At 40.1% G+C, this 20,824-nt stretch overlaps 1 protein-coding gene and 1 long non-coding RNA gene across 9 annotated transcripts in view; one reads left to right on the forward strand and one right to left on the reverse strand.

The window, feature by feature from the left end:
* Nucleotides 1-20,824, forward strand: part of SYCE1L (synaptonemal complex central element protein 1 like) — a 72,452-nt gene that overhangs the window by 45,762 nt on the left and 5,866 nt on the right. The window lies entirely within an intron of this gene.
* On the reverse strand, nt 4,251-10,149 carry LOC144309976 (uncharacterized). 4 transcript variants are annotated; one of them, XR_013375789.1, is made up of 5 exons: nt 9,888-10,094; nt 9,547-9,737; nt 7,583-7,653; nt 6,333-6,551; nt 4,251-4,955 (listed from the first exon to the last, which is right to left on the reverse strand). It is a non-coding gene; the product is annotated as an uncharacterized LOC144309976 (long non-coding RNA). The 4 variants fall into 4 exon arrangements; XR_013375785.1 differs by lacking the exon at nt 9,547-9,737 and having other exon boundaries at nt 10,013-10,149; XR_013375783.1 differs by lacking the exons at nt 9,547-9,737; nt 9,888-10,094 and adding an exon at nt 10,101-10,147.

Genomic DNA, 20,824 nt, shown 5'->3' on the forward strand with positions numbered 1-20,824 from the left:
TCTCAGGTTGCCTCTGTTTTGCTAAGATAGGAAGGATTCCCTCAGGGACAGACAGGCCTGGGGCTAATTATGCTGTAGGGTGAATTCATCACTAAATCTTTTTCACTAACAAAGACGAATTACCTCATACGTTTTACAAGGCCCTAAAAAATTAGGTGAGTGAATCTAACATCCAGCCAACACACGAACACAGAGTCAGCAAATGGCAGCCTGCCAGAGAGATGACTCCTTGTTCGTTTACATAGACGAAGGTGAGGCTAGGTGACCGTCACTGAGTGTATAGATTATGAGGTCTCTCAGGTACCATGATCTTCGCTGCAGTCGTTGAGAAGCAGGCATTATCATTACCTTAATTTGCAAATGAGGAAACTGTGTCCGGATACAATTAGAAGAGGTTGGGTTCTAGAGAAGCACAGCTCTTAGCTCCACTTACTTGCCATGGGACGTTTGGCAGACTTTTAAATCTCTTTGACACTCCTGTCTCCTCTTTGTGATGGGCAGGATACTACTTATGTCATAGGCCTGTGACAGCAGAGGAGAATTCATTCGCTCTTACACAATATATGCACCTCCAGGTTGTTAAGCGGTTAACCACCTGTGTTCAGACTCTGCAACCTGACAAAGGTCATGAATTGAAGAACTAGTTTCACTTCTCTTTGCCACATTTCCTTATTTACAAAATGTGGACAATAATCAGAGTTGCCCCAGTGGTTTGTTGGGAAGCTTAAAGTTGATCGTGGAAGATAAAGCCAATAATAAGCACTTTGATGATGATGGTGATGATGACAGTAGGGAGTGTTATCTCTCCGGTGATTTGCCCAGGGTCAAACAGCATGTAAGGTCCTGAGCTAGGGCACAATCCCAGGCCCAACTTAAAGTTTTAAGGTTTTCCGTTGTGAGACAGGAACACAGAATTAAGGGCAGAGATGGGAAACAATCTGAAATCCCAAGAGATGGGATTTCTGTGATGGCACAAAAGCTTGAGTAACACAGAAGAGACCAATAGAAGTGTGGGCAGGCTGGGCTAATGCTTTCCTTCTGGCCGGAATGGGACATCTCAGGCTGTATGTCTTCTCTAGTCTGCACAAACTGTTGGTCATGGGACTGAGTCACAGACCTGTTGCACCTGGGGTTGATCTTCAGCTCTAGTTTGAGAACAGGATCTCTGCCATGGTCATAGGGAAACCATACTCCTTTATTATTCCTCCTATTTCTTTTTTAAAAAATATTTTATTTATTTACTCATGAGAGACACACACAGAGAGAGGTGGAGTTCTAGGCAGAGTGAGAAGCAGGCTGCCTAAGGAGACACTGATGTGGGACTCAATCCCAAGACTCCAGGATCAGGACCTGAGCCAAAGGCAGATGCTCAACCACTGAGTTACCCAGGCGTCCCTTCCTCCTTCTATTTCCATGGCTGTTGCTTTTCAGGGAAGTATCCAAGAGTAGTTTAAATCCATAGTAGTATCTTACCCTATATCATTTATCCAATCATTCATTTGTCTTCCATGTGCTACTACTTGCCCCAGGCCAACCAGCTGGTATGTTAAGTTTCCACATTCTTATCTGAAAAGCTAGTAATAAGAGTCCCTATCTCTTAGGATTTTAATCAAGATCATATACAATAATGTAGGTAAAATATTTTGCTATTTTTATTAGTCACTGCCAAACTACTTGCTGGTAACTCTCTTGGAAACACATTGGGGATAGAGCAACAAGAAAGGGATTTGGTCCTTTGGCTATTGTCTGAAGGTCTAGTTTTTTTTTTTTTTTGAGTCCTGGTTCTGCCCACTGATGACTAGTGTGACCTAAGGAAAGTCATTTTTCTCTGACACTCTTTTTTCTCATCTGTAAAATTAGGATATGGGAAAGGTCAACACTTAAAGGTTATTCTCCAAGAAATATTAGTTTCATGAAATTGGCCTTAGAGTGAACAGGGCTTCAGTGGATATGTAAGTCTGGCAGTTTCTATCTTGCATTCCTCTTCTAGAACACCCTACTATACATACCCATAGTGAGGACTCTGCATAAAGAAGCCTTGTAGTAAGGAAACCTCTTTAATTTGGATTCATGTTTCCTAAACCGTTTGACCACAGGACTTTCCCCTCCATCATAAATCACCCTCCCATGGATTATTCTTTGAGACATTCTGGTCTAAGTGATCTCCTAGGAGCCTTCTCAACTTGGGCAATCTTTTCTGTCTACCACCATCACCTATATTCCACATTTGTTTCTATAATTTCAACATCAGGTACAAGGGGAGATGCTTTCCTGTTGTTGGCCCCATCTGTCCATCACAAACCATGTGGCACAGGCAACTGACAGATCTATATTTATACCGAGCCACATGGGTAAAATACACACTCATCAGTGCATGCACACAGAAGATAATAATATGCACAATCTAAAAATGCATTTCACAACATTCTCGTTGCTGCCAAAACTGGTTTTTAGATTTTTCCACTGTTCCCTGGGTAACTTTTTCTTTCGGAATTGTGTCCCATTTTTCTCACCCAAATGGAAAGAAAAACTTGGAACCAGAAGCCTTTCATTGTCTTCTGAGGAGCTAAGCCAAATGAGGGGTCTGGAAACCAGAAAGTTTGGATGGTAATTCTATGTGCCTTGACCTTGATTTGGAGCAAGTCACCTGTCCAATCAAATCCTGCATTTTCCCACTTAGAAGGTGAGGGAGTTGAGCTAGCCTAGTCTCGGTAGTCTTTCCTAGCATGAAATGTGGTTTCTTTTAGGTAAACGGCATCCAAAGGCTACTTTCAAGGCAGCAAAGGCATACGGCAGCTTCAATAGCAACAGCCTGATACTGTGTGGTTTCCATTAGCATCTCTGCACCAACAAGCCATGGCAGGAGGGGTACAACTCAAGCCCATCTGGCTCTCTCAGAAGGGGCTGCAGTTCACACCCCACATGCTGATGCCCACGCCAATGTCACCCTCATTCTCTGAGAAGATGCTCTATTGAGACAGTGTGTGTCCACCAGACCAATGGCCTGGACTGCAGGGATTTGGGTGGTTTTCTTTCTTTTTTTATATTATAACAAAAGAAATATCAACACAAACCCTAATTTCAGTTATGTGAAGGATTTTGCTTAAATCCGCAAAAGCAATGAGAACCAGACCTGAGCTTACAAGTAGGGCCAGACACAATGGCTTAGATTAAGGCACAGGGATCAGCTTCAGTGTTGAGGTTAAAGATTGTTCTTTCTTTTGTGGCTCTGTCAGACCCTTAACATCACTTAAACATAATTGATTCAGGGGAACTAAATGCTGTGAATGTGTACATTGGCTTCTGTTTCCCCAAAGTCATGCTTTAAAGGAGCTCCAATTCCCTGGACTATTGAGCATGGTCTGCAGTGAAAGCCTCAAATATTGGTCCTGAGGTTAACTGCACCCTTCTCACTCTGTAGGCAATCTGCTGAGTAAGACCTGTTTCCAGATCACCTTGAGAACTGCCTGAAAGTTACCTATACTTACAGGTAGAGCAGCACCAGACACCTGGCTCTAGCTTGGGGGTGGGGGTGTTGGTGACTTTACAACTCTGTGACCTTGGGCCAGGCATTTAACCCATGTGGGCCCCAGCTGGCATCCTTTTCTGTACAGCAGGGCAGAGAATCTCTGCCCAAGCCCTTCATGGAGCAGCTTTGCTGGGGTGCCTCTGCCCTCTTCCCCAGTTTGCTCTATAATAGCTTTAGAACATCTTAACTTTGCTCTCTGGTGTGTCTCAGACACAGCAAGGGCTGCTGCCTCTTCTGGCAACAACCTGCCTCTTTTGCTGGGTGAACATGTACTCATTCTTGTAGACTCAAATCAAGTGTTTCCTCCCCAGGTGGTAGTTCTTGACATTCCAGGCTAGGTGCCCCTGCTCTTTGCTGCTCTCTGACATTTGTCCTAGCACTTAGGAAACCCATAGTCCCCAGCATCAAAGATGCTCACAGGCTTGTAACAGATGTGTCCCACTCTTCCACAGCTGTGTGTTTCCAGGATCCCATCCCCCTCGTGACAGTTAATGCTATTCTAGGCATATCACAGTTGGTGAATGAAAGCGAAGAATGTGTCTTCTTTTTACACACCAATGGTCCTACTGATGAGCTGAGTGAAGGGGGAAAAAAAGTCTTGGTGATGGTCTACTTATAAGCCAGGATACTGTATGTATTCCACCTCATTTAAACTGTTCAAATTCTGATGGTGTAGGTGGTCGCAATAGGATTGGGAAGATAAAGAAGTTGGATCTCAGAGTTCAATAACTTAATCTGTTATATCATTTGGGGGTGACTCTCAGATGGGTTTAGGAGTCCAAATGGATCATTCTGTGGGAGGGGCCCCAGTGGGAGGTTGGAAGCTAAAAGAGGGAGGAGACAATGCTGGGGGGAAATCCTCATACTGTAGTGTGGATCTGGCACTTATCAAATAAACAGGGGTGGGGGTGGAGGTGGGAGAGGGACGTGGGATGTGGCATGGAGGGCTACAGACCATGACACAGATTTGATGCAGTATTGATCAATTCAGCCAGGACCTCCAGAGTAAAGATTGCCCATTAGAGATGTCCCACGTTGAGCAGAAATGGCTGTCCTCCAGTATCCCCGCTGTATGCCGAGCTGAGGTTTGAAAGGAAGGTGGTTCAGCTGGAAACTCTCAGCTAACTGGAAGCCTTGCCATTTCAACTTAGATGTTCCAATGGTGTCATGATTTGAAAGTGGGTCAGTCTGACCCTAAGGTCCATTTTCACTACACTACACTTTTGAAACTTAGGGGGGGTTCCTGTTACATATCTTGAAATAGCTTCAAAGACCAGCGGATGAACTATATCAGCATAATAACAATATGAATATGACATTCAAGGTTAAGCTCCTATGTAAAACAAGATACAAGGTGGCCTTCTTGTTCTCAGTCTTGCTTCCATTACTCTGTTTTCTCTCTCTTGAAACTGTGTTTTGGCAGGACCTACAGAGATCATAGAATATACTGAATGATTAAGTTATTAAAATCCCAGATGATTGAACCTACTGATTAAGCAACTGTGTGGACATCCAAATCACTTAACAGGGCTCTGATGGTCGCCAAGTGTTGTAACCCTGGGCTGGAAAGGCAAAGGATTTATACAAGCTGGACTGCTTCTCATGCTTCCTCTACCAGGGTTTGGTCTGAGCCAAGTCTTGATTAACCATTACCTCATCTACATCATAGATATCCTGGGACTGCAAACTTCAGACCACCGCCATCCATGGCCACTTGAGAGCCATCAGAGGGGGATGGCATGGGATCTAGTGCTACATCAACTCTCTGGAGTATTCAGAAAACCACACATCAATACAAAGCCTCTTCTTTCAATCCGATGCTTTAAAATAGCTGCAAAATAAGATGTCAAGTAGACAGATTGAGATGTAGTCATCTTTCTCTCAAGTGATTCTGTTACTTAATTTGGTAAGGCCAGGTCTAGAAATGGTAAGTGTAAAGTCTCTATTCCTCTACTTCTCAGACCCCAACCTAGAGTTTGTATCTCTGAGGTTATTACTTTATTACTAATCTATGTGAGCTTATCTCAAGAGGATGAGTAGGCTAGTGGCAGACACTAGAATCTTGAACCCTATCCAATCTGCACTGATCTTAAAAGTTCTAGTCCTAAGGCTACCAGTTCTTCAGTGGGAGAGACAAATCTAAAGCCCAGTCCAGTGGCCCATTAAAATTATAGGGAGCCAAACAGCTTTTCAAATCAGCATGTTGGGGACTGGCTCAACTGGTGGTGAGTTCCCCATCCCTAGAGATATTTAAGCAGAGAGAGCAAGGTCATCTGTCAAGTAGGCTCTGAATGAGAGGGAAGGAGGTAGGAATCTATAAATTCTCTTGCAACTCAAAATCATTCTTTAATAAAGGTAGACAAGTAATCCAGTGTAAAAAAAAACCCTATAATTTATGCTTAATATTATATCTGCTAACTCCTTCCTCAGCTCATGCTCTAGTGTCTAGGTGTGTATTTCCTAACTCACACATCCAATTGCATCACTTCCTTACTAAAATCAGCAAGAATCCACTTTAATACTTCTTTGTGGTCCACTCTATGAAACCTTTCCAATTTGATCTTCTTCCTTCCCTTTAGACCTCATCCCTTATTATTCCCCTTCTTATCTCAGAGCATGACATAAACTTGGATGCCACCTGTATCAGCAATCTATTGCAGCATAACAAATGATCCCCAAACACGGTGGCTTACAACAATAAGGACGTACTGTCTCCTAGGAATTCAGAAATGGTTAGGTCCGTGGTTCTGACTTGGGGTGTCTCATGAGGTTGCAGGAAAGATGTCAGATGGGTCTCCATTACCTGAACACTTGGCTGAGCTAGGGAATCTGCTTCTAGGATGGCTCTCACTTGGCTCTGGTTGCCCTTAGGAGACCTCAGTTCCTCTTCTGGGAGGTTCTCCATGGGCTGCTTGAGCATCATTACAACATGGAGACTGACCACCCCACAGTGTAAATCCAAGAGAGCACAATACCAAACAGTATTTTTATGGTCTTGCTTTGGAAATCACACACCGTTATTCTGGCAAAAAAAAAAAAAAAAAAAAGTTGGCTTTTTTCAGTATTAGAGGGGACCATACAAGACTAAGCATGAATACCAGGAGGCAGATGTCACTGGGGACTTTCTTGCAGGCTTGCTGTTTCTTTTATCTCAGCTGCCCTTGCCTCTCTTCTATCTGGTTCAGATAGATCTGGTTCTATCTGGACAGGAGTGTCCATCCTTCTAGAATCTCCTCAAATGCCACTGCTTTTGTGGAGTGTTCTCTGAATCCATTAGACAGAATTATTAATTTTCTGCTTTTCCACAGCACGCTGTATGTAATTCTATGTTATCTCATAAAGAAGATGCATTTCATTGTACAATTTTATCTCTACAAAGTGACATATAAGAGAAAGGGCCATATCTGGCATTTCTAATATTGACTTAAAATTTGGCAAATAATGGATACTTAAAGAATAGATCAATGAACTATCTTTTCCTTTCTTTCCCTTCATCAACCCTAACCTACTTTTAGGGGCCAAAATCAATGCTAATGAAATAAAGTACAAAATAGCACCTGAGATAAAGTAGAAGGCAGCACGTGTTATTTTTTTTTATTATTATTAAACACTAAATCTAAGTTCACTTTTTATAGGAAACAACTTTTTGTAGGAGAAGGCTGAGATAAAATAGAAATTGTAGCTATTAGGGCAGGAAAAAGCCTTAAAAGTTACATTGCCCAAATTATTCCTTTTGGAAATGGGGGGAAAATCCAAGTTCAATTTTAACACCTTTTTTTTTTAATGGAAGGAACTAGAAGAGAATTAGATCACTTGAGTAAATTTGGTTTTTATTCTTCTATACCTTTCATAATCCAAAATGTCTAATGTCATCCCCATAAATCTTGCTGGAAGAAAAGCCATATAGATTGAATTGATTGAATGAGTCAAAAGGGACAGAGAAAACAGATATTAACACCACAGCATTAAGAGGAGGTTCAGGCATCTGGTGCCAGACAGAGGTAGAGAAAAGCTCTTTAATAAAAGAGAAAACTTGGAGGAGACCCCATTCACCTCTGCTTTGGGTTCCGGCATTCTCTTCTCTTAATGCAGAGCCCTAACTTCCATAGTGAGGTGGTTTTTCTCTGGAAAAGGGAAAATAGATACAGTGGATCAGGCTCGCTAAGCAAGTACTGAAGATCAATATTCAACACTAAAAATTCCTTTTAGGAGTAGGAAATCAAGGCAGTTGGAAAGAGAGAAAACTAATTTTTGCAAATGTAAGCTTGAATTTAAGCTATTTTTCCCCTGGGCACATCAGGGCTCATTTATGCCCCTGTCCCATTTCCTTTGTGACTGTCACCATCCAAAAGGTACAAGTAGTTGCCACTCCAGAGTTAGACCAATATCAGTGTGAGTTTTCAGATGTTATTGGGGGGAAGAGAAGGAAAATCGTTTGTGAAACCAGAGAAGTCAAGCACCCCATCGTACCAAATCCATCAATATAGCATCATAGCAACAGTGATCTACATATAAAAAAGTTTTCATTTGAGTTTTCCAACAAGTTCCCCAAGGACCACTTCCCGCATCCTCATTGTGTCCCATGTCACTGCGGGAACTAACACTCGGCACAGATGTTTTTAATCTTTGCTTGTTGAACCCACCCAGGGCAGATAGATAAATTGCTTTAACAATTGTACTTTCAGGCAACTTACACAATAGGCTGAAGTCATTCTTAGATTTTCAGTGAGAATGGAAACCATCGTAAAATTATGGAAGATTCAAGGGCTTGGAAGAGCCCTGACATGACTCATCTACCATGTTGTTAGAATTAAATCACTGGTTCCCAGCCCTGCTGAATGTAAGAATAACGTGAGGGGACCGTATAGCTCTATCCCAAATCAATAGAATCAGGAACTCTGGAGGTGGGGCATGGGCACAAAATTGTTTACATTCTCTCCAGGTTATTACAATGTACATTTAGGGTTGAGAATCACAAGATCCAGTGATCTCCTGGGCTCAGGGAGGTTATGTGAAAAAATCAAGTTTATCCAGGGGATTAACGTAGAGCAAAGTCTAAAGCCCAGGTTTTCTGTTTTCCAACGTGGTCTTCTTTCCAATGTACTTAGTAAGTAATGCACTTAGTAATGTCTACTTAATCAATTCTGGGAAGAGAGACAGTAAATCTTAAGATCTCTTTCATTAAGTAATGAAACTCAGGCAGCCAGGATCCTTGGTCACCAGAATATTGGCTTCCATTAATTGTTGTTGAGAATTGGGCTGAATCTATTATTTTTAAGGGGCAGCAGAGCTTGTAGAAAGCATGTCCGGTAAAACTGGGCTCTGGTATCAGCTTTGCCATAGACTAGCCATGCGACTTAGATTGAGTACATTCAGTCTAGGGCTGTGATTCTTTGTCCTGGCTGCATGCCAGAAACACCTCCATGAGCTTAAGAGATACAAAAGCTCTGAGTTACTCCCAAGTATTTTGTTACCTGAAACAGACCTGTATTCTAAACCCCGTAACATCAGGTTTTACCGTGTGACCTTAAATGAATTATTTCCTTTTACTGAACCTCGTTTCCTTATCCTTAAAGGGAGGAAATGATAACGAGGGATTTGATAGGAGAATTAAGGGGAGCGTGCACACGAAGTGCCCAGGACAGCACCTGGCACACCATCGGGGCTGAGTAAGTATCAGCTCCCTTCTCTCTGTGTAGCAGTAAACACTTTGGAAAGGAATGGAACGAGCTGCTGACTATTTGGCTAGTGCATTTGAAGGCAGTAAAACCAACATCTGAATTATCGGGGTTGATAAGATTATCTAGATCACTGCTAAATCTCCCTGCCACTTTGTCCTGGGGGATACTGAGACACCTAACTCCCAAACATAATCTTCCAAAAGCAGTCCTTTATAGGGTAACTCTGAAAGACTCTTTGTGTTAGCAAACAATACCCAGAGTGTGCCTTCCAGATAGACAATATGGTAAAGCAGCATGTTAATCTTCCCCCCAAATCCTATTTCATGTCTTCCGGACCTTGCAGAGGGGAGATGGGTGGAAACAATCAATCCATTGAGAATCACAGGCTGACCTCCAATTCAGACCTCTACCTGGGTGAGTAAATTTGGATGCGGAACAAGTGAGTTGGCCCCAGCAAAAGGTGGTTTCCTGCTCCCTGACTGAGGCTGGCTGCAGTTCAGTTATGAACTCGGCTAGTAAGACTGCCCCTGGAAAGAACGTTAAAAGTGCCCACCCAGTCAGGATTTAATTAATAGTCACACAGGAACCAACTTCCTCCCACTTGGGGAAAAGGAGTTTGGCAGCTGGCCATTCCCAGGCTGCCAGCTCTCAATCCTTGGAGGACACCAGCCATGCACCTGTGCCAGGAGGCTGGCAGCTGGGGGTCAGCTGGTCCAGGGCCTTGAGAAATGTGAGCCCCAAATGAGCCTGCTTCTGAAGGCAGTTCCCGAAAAGCTGCAAAATCCTAAAACTCATCTTCTACCCTTCAAATCTCCTTTGCTGTCACAAGAGCATCTGCTGCCTTCTTCACCATTCTGGGTTCTTCTCTTGATTGTCATTTTTATAGTTACCATGTGTCGAGTATTGCCATGTGCCAGGCGCTCCCGTTGAGGGCACAATACCTTACTGAACATTCAGAAAATTCTAGTTACTATAGTTACTCCTGACTCGGGTGATCACTTGGGAATGAATGACATACTGGGCCAGTGTCTGCACAGGGTTGAGCGGGGGATTAAATTTCCAGGCACTTGTGCTTGCAGGCAAGGTGGGGGCTGGCAGTGAGAGCAGAACCTTGGTAAAGGATGCACAGGTACACAGACTGGTGTGCAAGAAAATGACTAAAGGTTCCAAGTGTGAATGGACTGAACGGTATACAGCTTCCAGTATGATCATATACCTTTTCTGCTTAACCCTTATCATGGTTGAAACTTTGTGTTTGTCTGAAATGACTGGATTAATGGTGCTCCATGGGCATGGATCATAAGCCCAATGTTGGTAGAACCCTGTTTCTCTCCAACCGTGTAACATCCAGCACAGTGGTGCTTTCGTTGAATGATTACAGTCATGTTCCTAGATGAAGAAATTAAGGCTTAAAGAGATGAAGCACCACTGCTTCTGACCGGGTGGATTCCTTGGGGGTACCTGGGAGATGGACTTGAAGATCATGTGGTTGCAGATTCTTGGTTCTTTACAGTGTGGGGTTTCTGTAATCTAATGCCATCATATAAAATGCATGTGAGCCTTGGTTCACATGCAAACTTAGGAGACATAATAATTTATTTCACATGTTGTTTTAAGAGTCAGAAAATTCAGACTAATACAGGGAAAATCCCTTGCACATAGCAGATGTGCATTGATATCAGCCATCATGACATCATTATCGCCTCTCCCTGCTCTTCCCATTCCTCTTGCTAGTCTTTGGGAATTCTAGTATCTTACTACATTGTTGTTACTGGTTTTCCAAGTAGGTCCTAGGAAAATTTTACAGAAATAAACAAAACATTTAAATTTCATTAGATGACTCTTAAAGCAGATTTTTAAAAATATATATCTTTCAGAGACTCCACCAGATGTTAAAGAACACTGTGTCCAAAACACCTTCCTCTAGGTGTGCCTCTTTTTCTCTTTTAATGTGTGGAGTAGAAAGAAGGGAGTAGTATAAGATTAGTTTTTCTTTCCCTCCGCCCTCTGCAGCCCCAACCTCATCGTAGATACTTTTTTCTCCTGGGAGGGAGGTGGTTACAAAGGCAGAAGGAGCAGCACCTGCTGTGCTCTTGAGCGTAGGCTGAATGAGTAAGGTATAGTGCCAGTGGTAGGGCCCGATCCTCCTGTTTTCTGCAACTAGAATTCAGAACCTCAGAAGTGTTTCCAGCAGAAACAGGCATGCTCCCGACAAGGTCCTTATCCCTCAGTGACGACATAATGAAAATGAAGAGTTTACTTCCAATTTGGTTTATTTCCCCTTACGATCCAGTCAGGGGCAGGAGGATTTAATTATCATAGTTTCAACTCTGTTATTGTCCTTTGTTTCTGAACAAACCTAGTAAATCAAACTACTCTTTTAACTGGGCATATATAGCTGGTTTTAAAGCATACGGATTCGTGACATCATTTGGGTCAAAAAACACGCTTACTATCTGCGGCCTAAACGTTAATACCGGGAATGCTTCTCCATTTGAAAAGAGTATAGGGAACCAATTTAGAAAACTTTTAAGACAAATGCTAAGGTTTAGATTGTCTTTTTCATCTCAATCATCAAATAGTCACAAGAAAGAACTTTAGAAACCGTCTCACATAGTGTTCTTTTTCCAGTCCCACAAAAATCCTCTTTCATAGAGGATTTCAATTGTTTTGAAAATGCTACTTAATTTTCTGAATCCCTTGCTAGGCTATAAATTTGAAGAGGCAGAGAGTATGTCTGTCTTGTTTCTCTGTGTATCATCCGTTCAAAAAATTCTAGGTAGTGATACCAAAAAATTCCCTGCCTTTATGGACCTTAAATTCTAATCGCATCTTCAGTACCAAGGACAATGGTTGAAAATGATCATTCTATGGTTATTTGTTCAGTGAAATAGCAAATGGGTGAATAAAGTTGCCCCTTCAGCAACAAACATTTTTTTTTTTTTGGAGTTCTATGTTGCCCCAAGTAAATATCTCCAGTGGTGTGGGAACAATACAGGAAAAATTGATGCTTCCCAGAAAAGCTCCTGTGTGACTCTAAGTGGAGCATAGATGGTCATCATTTTAAGCATATTATTTTTTTTATTGAAGTGTAGTTGACATATTAGTTTCAGGTGTACAACATGGTGATTCAACATTTATATAGATTATGAAGTGATCACCATGGTGAATCTAGCTAGCTACCGTCTGTCACCATACAAAATTGTTACACTACTGTTAACTATATTCCCTTTGCTGTGTATTACATCCCTGTGGTTTATTTATCTTATAACAGAAAGTTTGTAATTTTTAATCCTCTTCCCCTATTTCTCCCATCCCACAACCTCCCTCCCCTCTGGCAACCACCAGATTGTTCTCTGTATCTATGAGTCTGTTTCTGTTTTGTTTGGTTTGGTTGTTTTGGCTTTTAGATTCCACATTTAAGTAAAATCATATGGTATTTGTCTTCCTCTTACTTATTTTGCTTAGTATAATGCTCTTTAGGTCCATCCATTTTTGTCCCAAGTGGCAAGATTTCATTCTCTTTTTATAGTTGACTGATATTCCATTGTGTGTGTATATATATGCATAATACATGTACACATAACGTTATGCATATATGCACACACGCAATATACATATTATGCATATTTGTACAATATAATGCATTATACATATTATGTATAATATATTGTATGTATATATTATATAGTATGTATATATCATACATAGTGTACATGTATATGTAATATGTATATTATACACATGTATCATGTATATATTGTACACACATGCATAATGTATATTATATGCACAATACATATATATACATATAAATGTGTATATGTACATATGTGTATACATATGTAACATACACCGTACATATTATATTGTATATATATGCACACACATACTTCTTTATCCATGCAGGTTTCTACTGACACTTAGATTGCTGCCGTATTTTAGCTATTGTAAATAATGTTGCAATGAGCCTAGAGGTGGATATATCTTTTTATATTAGTGTTTTCATTTACTTTGGATAAATACCTGGAAGTGGAATTACAACATCATGTGGTACTTTTAGATTTAATTTTTTTTTTTGAGGAGCCTCATACTGTTTTCCATAGAGGCTGCACCAATTTATATTCCCACCAATGGGTGCATGAGGGTTCCCTTCTCCATATCCTCGCCAACACTTGTTATTTCTTGTTTTTTTGATACTAGCCATTCTGATGGGTGTGAGATAATTTCTCATGGTGGTTTTAATCTGCACTTTCCCAATGATTAGTGATATTGAGCATCTTTTCATGTCTGTTTGCCATCGGTATGTCTTCTTTGGAGAAATGTCTATTTTACTCCTCTATTTTGTAATCAGAATATTTGTATTTTGTGGGCACCTCGCTCAGTGGTTGAGCGTCTGCCTTTGGCTCGGGTCATGGTCCTGGGGTCCTGGGATTGAGTCCTGCATCAGGCTCCCTGCGGGGAGCCTGTCTCTCTCTCTCTGCCTATGTCACTGCCCCCCTCTCTGTGTCTTTCATGAATAAATAACAAATTTTTTAAAAGAATATTTGTATTTTTTATATTGAGTTGTGTGAGTTTTTAATATATTTTGGACATCAGGCTCTTATCAATTATATCATTTACAAATATCCTCTCCCATTCATTGGATTGCCTTTTTGTTTTGTTGATGGTTTCCTTCACTGTGCAAAAAAATTTTTTTAGAAAGCCTGAGATTTAGTGATTTTTATTGAAGCTGAGAAACATGAAACAAACATTAAAAATCCTAAAATTCCATGCAAAAACTTTCTAATTTGACATAGGTCGTTTGTTAATTTTTGCTTCTGTTGCCCTTGACTGAGGAGACAGATCCAAAAAAATACTACTAAGACTAGCGTCAAATTACTTAATGCCAGTGCTCTCTTCTGGAGTTTTATGGTTTCTGGCCTGATATTTAAGCCTTTAATCCATTTTGAGTTTATTTTTGTGAATGGTGTAAGATATTGGTCCGTTTTCATTCTTTGGCATATAGCCATTCAGTTTTCCCAACACCATTTGTTGGAGAGACTTCCCCCATTGTATGTTCTTGCCTGCTTTGTCAAGGAATAATCGAATATATAAGTGTGGGTGTTTTATGGGTATTTTTTCCTTCTTGATGAAATTATAAATGAGATTGCTTTCTTAATTTCTTTTTCTGATACTTCACTGTAGGGTATAAAAATACAACATATTTATGCATATGAATTTTGTATTCTTCAATTTTCTGAATTCATCTATTCAAATAGTGTTTTGGTGGAGTCTTCAGGGTTTTCTATATATAGTATCACATCAGTCGCAAATAGTGACAGTTTTACTTCTTTTCCAATTTGGATGCATTTTATTTCTTTCTTCTGTCTGATTGCTAGGGCTAGGATTTCTAATACAGTGTTGAATAAAAGTCGTGAGAGTGGACGTCCTTGTCTTCTCTCTGATCTTATCGGAAAAGCTTTCAGCTTTTACCATTGAGTGATGTTAGCTGTGGCCTTTGTTGTGTTGAGATATGTAATCTCTATACTCACTTTGTTGAGAGTTTTTTTTTTTATCATAAGTGGATGTTGAATTTTATTAAATGCTTTTTCTATATCTTTTGAGATGATCATATGATTTTTGCCTCTTTTGTTGTTAATATGGTATATCATGTTGATTGATTTGTGGATATTGAAACATTCTTGTATCTCTGGAATAAATCTCACTTGGTCAGTATATGATTATTTTTATTGTTGAATTTGGTTTGCTAATATTTTGAGAAGTTTGCAACTATGTTCATCAAGAATATTGATCTTTAATGTTATTTTTTTGTGGTGTCTTTGGGTTTTGGCCCCATAGAATGAGTTTGTAAGTGTGCTTTTCAATTCTTTGGACTAGTTTGAGAGGGATAGGCATTAACTTATCTTTAAATGTTTGGTAGAATTCACCTGTGAAGCTAACTGATCTTGGACTTTTGTTTGTTGAGAGGTTTTAAATTGCCAATTCAGTTTTATTACTAGTAAGTGGTATGTTCAGATTTTATTCCTTTCTGATTCAATCTTGGAAAATTGTGTTTCTATTAATTTACCCATTTCTTCTAGGGTGTCCTAATATGTTGGCATATAATTATTTTTCATAGTCGCTTGTGATCCTTTGTATTTCTGTGCTATCAGTTATAACTTTCATTTCTGATTTGATTTTCTTGAGCCTTCTTTTTTTCTTGAGGAACCTGGCTAAAGGTATATCCATTTTATATTTTCAAAGAAACAGTTCTTAGTTTCATTGATCTATTTTTTTTCAGGATTTTAAAAAAATTTTATTTATTTTTGAGAGAGAGAGGGAGAGCACTGAGGGAGAGGGAGCAGACTCCCCTGCTCTGTAGGGAGTCCCATATGGGACTTGATCCCCAGGACCCTGAGATCATGACCTTAGCCTAAGGCAGATGCTTAACCAACTGAACCACCAAGGCACCCCCTAATGGTTTAGTCTTTATTTATTTCCACTTGGATCTTTATTATTTCCTCCCTTATACTAACTTGGGGTTTTATTTGTTCTTCTTTTTCTATTTCCTTTAGGTTAGAGTGTTTGAAATTTTTCTTGTTCCTGAGGTAGACCTGTATCATTATATATTTCCCTCTTAGAACTGCTTTTGCTGCAGCTCATAGGTTATGGACTGTTGTGTTTCCTTTTTTATTTATCTGGAGGTATTTTTTGATTTCCTATTTGACTCTTTTCTACCCATTTGTTGTTTAGTAGCATGTTGTTTAGTTTCCATGTGTTTGTGTTTTTTTTTCCAGTTTTCTTATAATTGATTTGTAGTTTTATATCATTGTGGTTGGAAAAGATGCTTGGTATGATTTTAATCTTCTTAAATTTATTGAGACTTGTTTTGTGGCTTAACATATGATCTATCCTGGAGAATGTTCCATGTGTACTTGAAAAACAATGTATATTCTTCTGTTTTTGACAGAGCGCTCTGTATATATCTATTAAGTCCATCTGGTCTAATATGTCATTTTAGGCCAAGACCTTATTGATTTTTCTTATCCACTGATAAGTTGTGTGTTAAAGTCCCCTACTAATAATATATGGTCAATTTCTCCCTTCATTTATGTTAATTTTTGCTTTATGTATTTGAGTGCTCCATGTTGGATGTATCAATATTTACAAGTGTTATATCCTCTTATTGGATTGATTCCTTTATCATGACATAATTCCCTTGTTTCTTGTTATAGTTTTAGTTTTAAAGTCTGTTTCATCTAATAAAAGTATTGCTACCCCAGTTTTCATTTCCATTTGCGTAGAATATCTTTTTCCATTTCTTCACTTTGTCTGTATGTGTCTTTGGATCCAAAATTAGTTTCTTGTAGGCAGTACATGGGTGTTATCCATTCAACCACCCTATGTCTTTTGGTTTGAGCATTGGGTCCATTTAAATTGAAAATAATTATTGAAAAATATGTATTTATTGCCATTTCATTGATTTTTGTTTGTTTTGGTAGTTCTTCTCTGCCTCTTTCTTCTCTTGCTCTCTTCCATTGTGATTTGGTCATCTTCCTTAGTGTTTTTACTCCTTTCCCTCTATTTTTTGAATGCCTATTTTAGGTATTTGGTTTCTGGTTACCTTGAGGTTCATGTATAAACTCCTACATATATAATATCCTGTTTTAAGTTGATGGTTACTAAAGTTCAAATGCACTCTCAAAGCAATACATTTTTGCACACTCCCTATATTTTGTGTTTTTGTCTTCATATTTTACATCTTCTTATTTTGTGTATTCTTTGACTATTGTAGGTCTAAATGATTTTACTACTTTAGTCTTTTAGCCTTCATACTAGCTATATAGGTAGTTGATCCACTGCATTTATCATATGCTTACTTTACCATAAGTGAGATTTTTTTCTTTCTCAATTATTTCTAGTTATTGCCATTTATTTTCAGTTTAAAGAAGTTCCTTTAACAGTTCTTGTTAGGCCAGTTTGGTGGTGATGAACTCCTTTAACATTTGCTTGTCTGGGAAATTCCTTATCTCTTCAATTCTGAGTGATGACCTTGCTGGTCAAATATTATTGGTTGTAAGTTTTTTTTTTTCTCCCTTTCAGCACTCAGAATATATCGTGGTACTCCCCTCTGGCTTGTAAATTTTCTGCTGAACAACCAGCTAATAGTCTTATAAGGGTTCCCTTGTATGGATCTAGTGTTTTCCTCCTGCTGCTTTTAAGATTCTCTATCTTTAACTGTTGACACTTTGGTTATAATGTGTCTCATTGTGAGTCTCTTTGAGTCCTCTTATTTGGAGACTCTCTGGTTCCTGGTCTTGGATGTCTGTTTCCTTTGCCAGGTTAAGGAAATTTTCAGCCATTATTTCTTCAAATAAGTTTTCTGTCCCTTTCTCTCTGCTCATTCTGGAACCCCAATAATGCAAATATTCGCTTGCTTGATGTTGTCCAGAGCTCCTTAAACTATATCCCCATAAAAATTTCTCTTTCTTGGGGCACCTGGGTGGCTCAGTGGTTGAGCATCTGCCTTTGGCTCAGGTCATGATCCTGGGTCCTGGGATCAAGTCCCACATCATGCTCCCTGTGGGGAACCTACTTCTCTCTCTGCCTGTGTCTCTGCCTCTCTCTCTGTGTCTCTCGTGAATAAATAAATAAAAGCTTTTTAAAAATTCTCTTTCATTTTGCTCTTCTGATTGGCTGATATACAGTACCTTGTCCTCAGGGTCACCAATCCATTCTTCTTCATCATCTAATTTGCTGTTCATTCTATGTATTTTTCATGTCAGTTACAGTATTCTGCAGCTCTGATTGGTTGTTTTATACATTTTCCACCTCTGTGTTGAAGTTCTTGCTGTGTTCATCTATTCTTAAATTCAGTGAGCATCTTTATGACCATGACTTTGAACTCTTTATTTGGTAGATTGCTTATCTCCATTTCATGTAGTTCTTTTTCTGAGGTTCTGTCTTGTTCTTTCATTTGGAACATATTCCTCTGTCTCCTCATTTTGTCTAGTCTGTGTTTTCTCTATGTATTGGGTAGATCAGTTATGTCTCCCAGTCTTGAAGGAGTGGCTTTATCTAGAAGGTGTCCTGTGGGGCCCAGTAGCACAGTCTCCCTTGTCACTTGAGCCAAGTGTCCCCTGTGTGTGCTCATGTATCCTTCTATGGTGGTTGGCCCATGATTGATGCAGACTCCCTGGTGTGTGGGAGACGTGGCTATCTATGAGGCCTGGACTTGACTGAACAAGGTTGGCTCCTGGGGTGGAGGCTGCATGGTGGGGGAACATCAATGCTTGCTGAGGCTGCTCACTATGTGTGGCAGTGCAGGGGGCCTGTTTGGGAGGGGCTTGGGGGTAGGTGAGGTTGCCTGCTGTGTATGGCATCATGGGAGCTGCCTGGGAGTGGCGCTATCCAGAGCAGGCCAGTTGGGTGGGGCAAGTAGTGCTTTTGCAGTAGATGTATCAGGAAAGTGTAAGAAATGGGCCCAGCTAGTAGAAGGGGAATGAACAAAAACTAGTGCCCACGATCACTTCTACCCCTGGTGAGCATTCCAATGGATCCCTCTGGCACATGCCCTCCAATTAGCCAGTTGTGCTCCTTCATGTGTAACCCAGGTGCTTTTCAAACTGATGCCTCTGCACTTGAACTAGGCAGAAGTAAGATGGTGGAGATGCTCTTGAAGAGCAGTGTGCCCTCTGGCTCTCCCTGACGTGAGCCCTGCTGGTTTTCAAAGCAGACATAATGGTGGCTCAACTTCCCTTTGCAGGTTCCCTGGGCTTGGGAGCCAGATGTGAGGCTCAGATTCCTTGTTCCTTACGGAGGGGCTCTGCAGTTGGGATATCCCTCCTGCTTGTGGGTTGCTGTGCCAGGGGCGTGTGCACTGACTATAGCGGGTCTCTGCCCTCCCTGCCTGTCTTTATATCTATGATCTGTTCGGCTGGTCTTCAGTTTGTTCTAAGAGACAGTTGTTCTATGTGTATAGTTTTGGTGTGTCTGTAAGAGGTGAGCTCAGGATCTTCCTAGTTCACCGTCTTGAGCCCACATTGCATACTTTTTAATTTAAACAGCTTTATTGAGATGTAAATTACATGCCATAAAATCTTCCCATGTTAAGTGTCCAGTGGTTTTTAGTATATCTATAGAGTTTGTGACCTTTGATTTCGCTCTTTTGAAAAAATTATTTATTTATTTATTCATGAAGACATGGGGCGGGGGGCAGGCTCCATGCCGGGAGCCCGACGTGGGACTCGATCCCCGGTCTCCAGGATCACGCCCTGGGCTGAAGGTGGTGCTAAACCGCTGAGCCACCAGGGCTGCCCAATATCGCTCTTAATTCCAGGCTCAAAGCAAAGCAATAGCTCGGTTCCTTGGGATACCAGACAATTGGAAAGGGAAGGGGTCAGAGGTTTTTAATAATTGGTACTTTCATGAGATCACCTTTGCTCTACATAGAGGAAATATGACAAAATTTGTTATGCTTCTTATGGTACCAGAGTATGTATTTCTTTTGAGGGCAGGGAATTTTAAGGTAGTAGCATAGATGGCACATGAAATCAGCAATGTTACTAGGTTTCTATTTGAAACTTACTACTCATTAAGATTGTCCTTAAATGTAATAAAAATGTTTGCCTGTCAAGTAAGAAAAATCAGTAAATATTTTATAATACAGTGAAAATATACTTGCATGAAAATTGTTACAACTGGCCTTATATCTAGACTTACCAGTGACTCATTATGTAATTTTAGGAAAGGCCTTCAAATATTTCTCTGTCTACATCTGTGATGGAGAGAGAGCGAAATAACAAAATCCTCTTCGATTTCTTAATTTCTATACAATGACTTGTAAGTGGGCCATTCTGCTTAATGCTGTAATTTTGTGACTTTACTAATTTTGAAGGGGAAAAGAAGTCTGCAGTCTGCATGATAGTGATTTGCAGATATGTGATCTCATCATATCCTATGTGACAGTAATACAAGCCTAAAAAACACATGATCAAATATATACTAGGGTGAATGTGACAGTGAGGAATTAAAAGGAAACCTCAGGACTATATGACCTTGGTCCATTGCTTGACTGGATGTGCATCCCATATTTTCAAATACCAATCCCCTTGGATCAGGAACAAGATCTGTTTCTGTGTTTGGACTTCACAGTGCAGTTGGTGCTCAATAAATGCTGGCTGCAAAGAACGAATGTATTTTGGTTAGCAAGAATGCAAAAAAAAAGTTAGTGTAGCAGAGCTCAAAAAAGGGTGAGCGTTACTCTGTCAGAGAGACTTTTAGCATGAAAGTAAATGCTAACCTCTAAGAAAATGTGAATTGTTTGCTCCCTTGGCAGACCTATCTGCAAGTAATAAAGGCCCTAGACAATGTGGGCATCCTCACAAAGGGGAGAAAATTGCTGAGTACAATAACAATTATGCCTTTATTGGTTTAGGACCATGCAGATACATAAATAGACAGACATGTTCACGTTAAGTATGTGGGGCCAATGTATTAAAAAAAAAAACAACCTGTAAATTAAGGAAATGAGCCACTGAATGAGAAAAATCAGAGTCCCAGAACAGCGCAATTGTAGGGAACATGACATTACCTTGTTTATACTTTAGTGCGGCCAAAAACATCATTCTAG

This window comes from Canis aureus, chromosome 3 (assembly GCF_053574225.1).
Source record: "Canis aureus isolate CA01 chromosome 3, VMU_Caureus_v.1.0, whole genome shotgun sequence".
Lineage (NCBI taxonomy): Eukaryota > Metazoa > Chordata > Mammalia > Carnivora > Canidae > Canis > Canis aureus.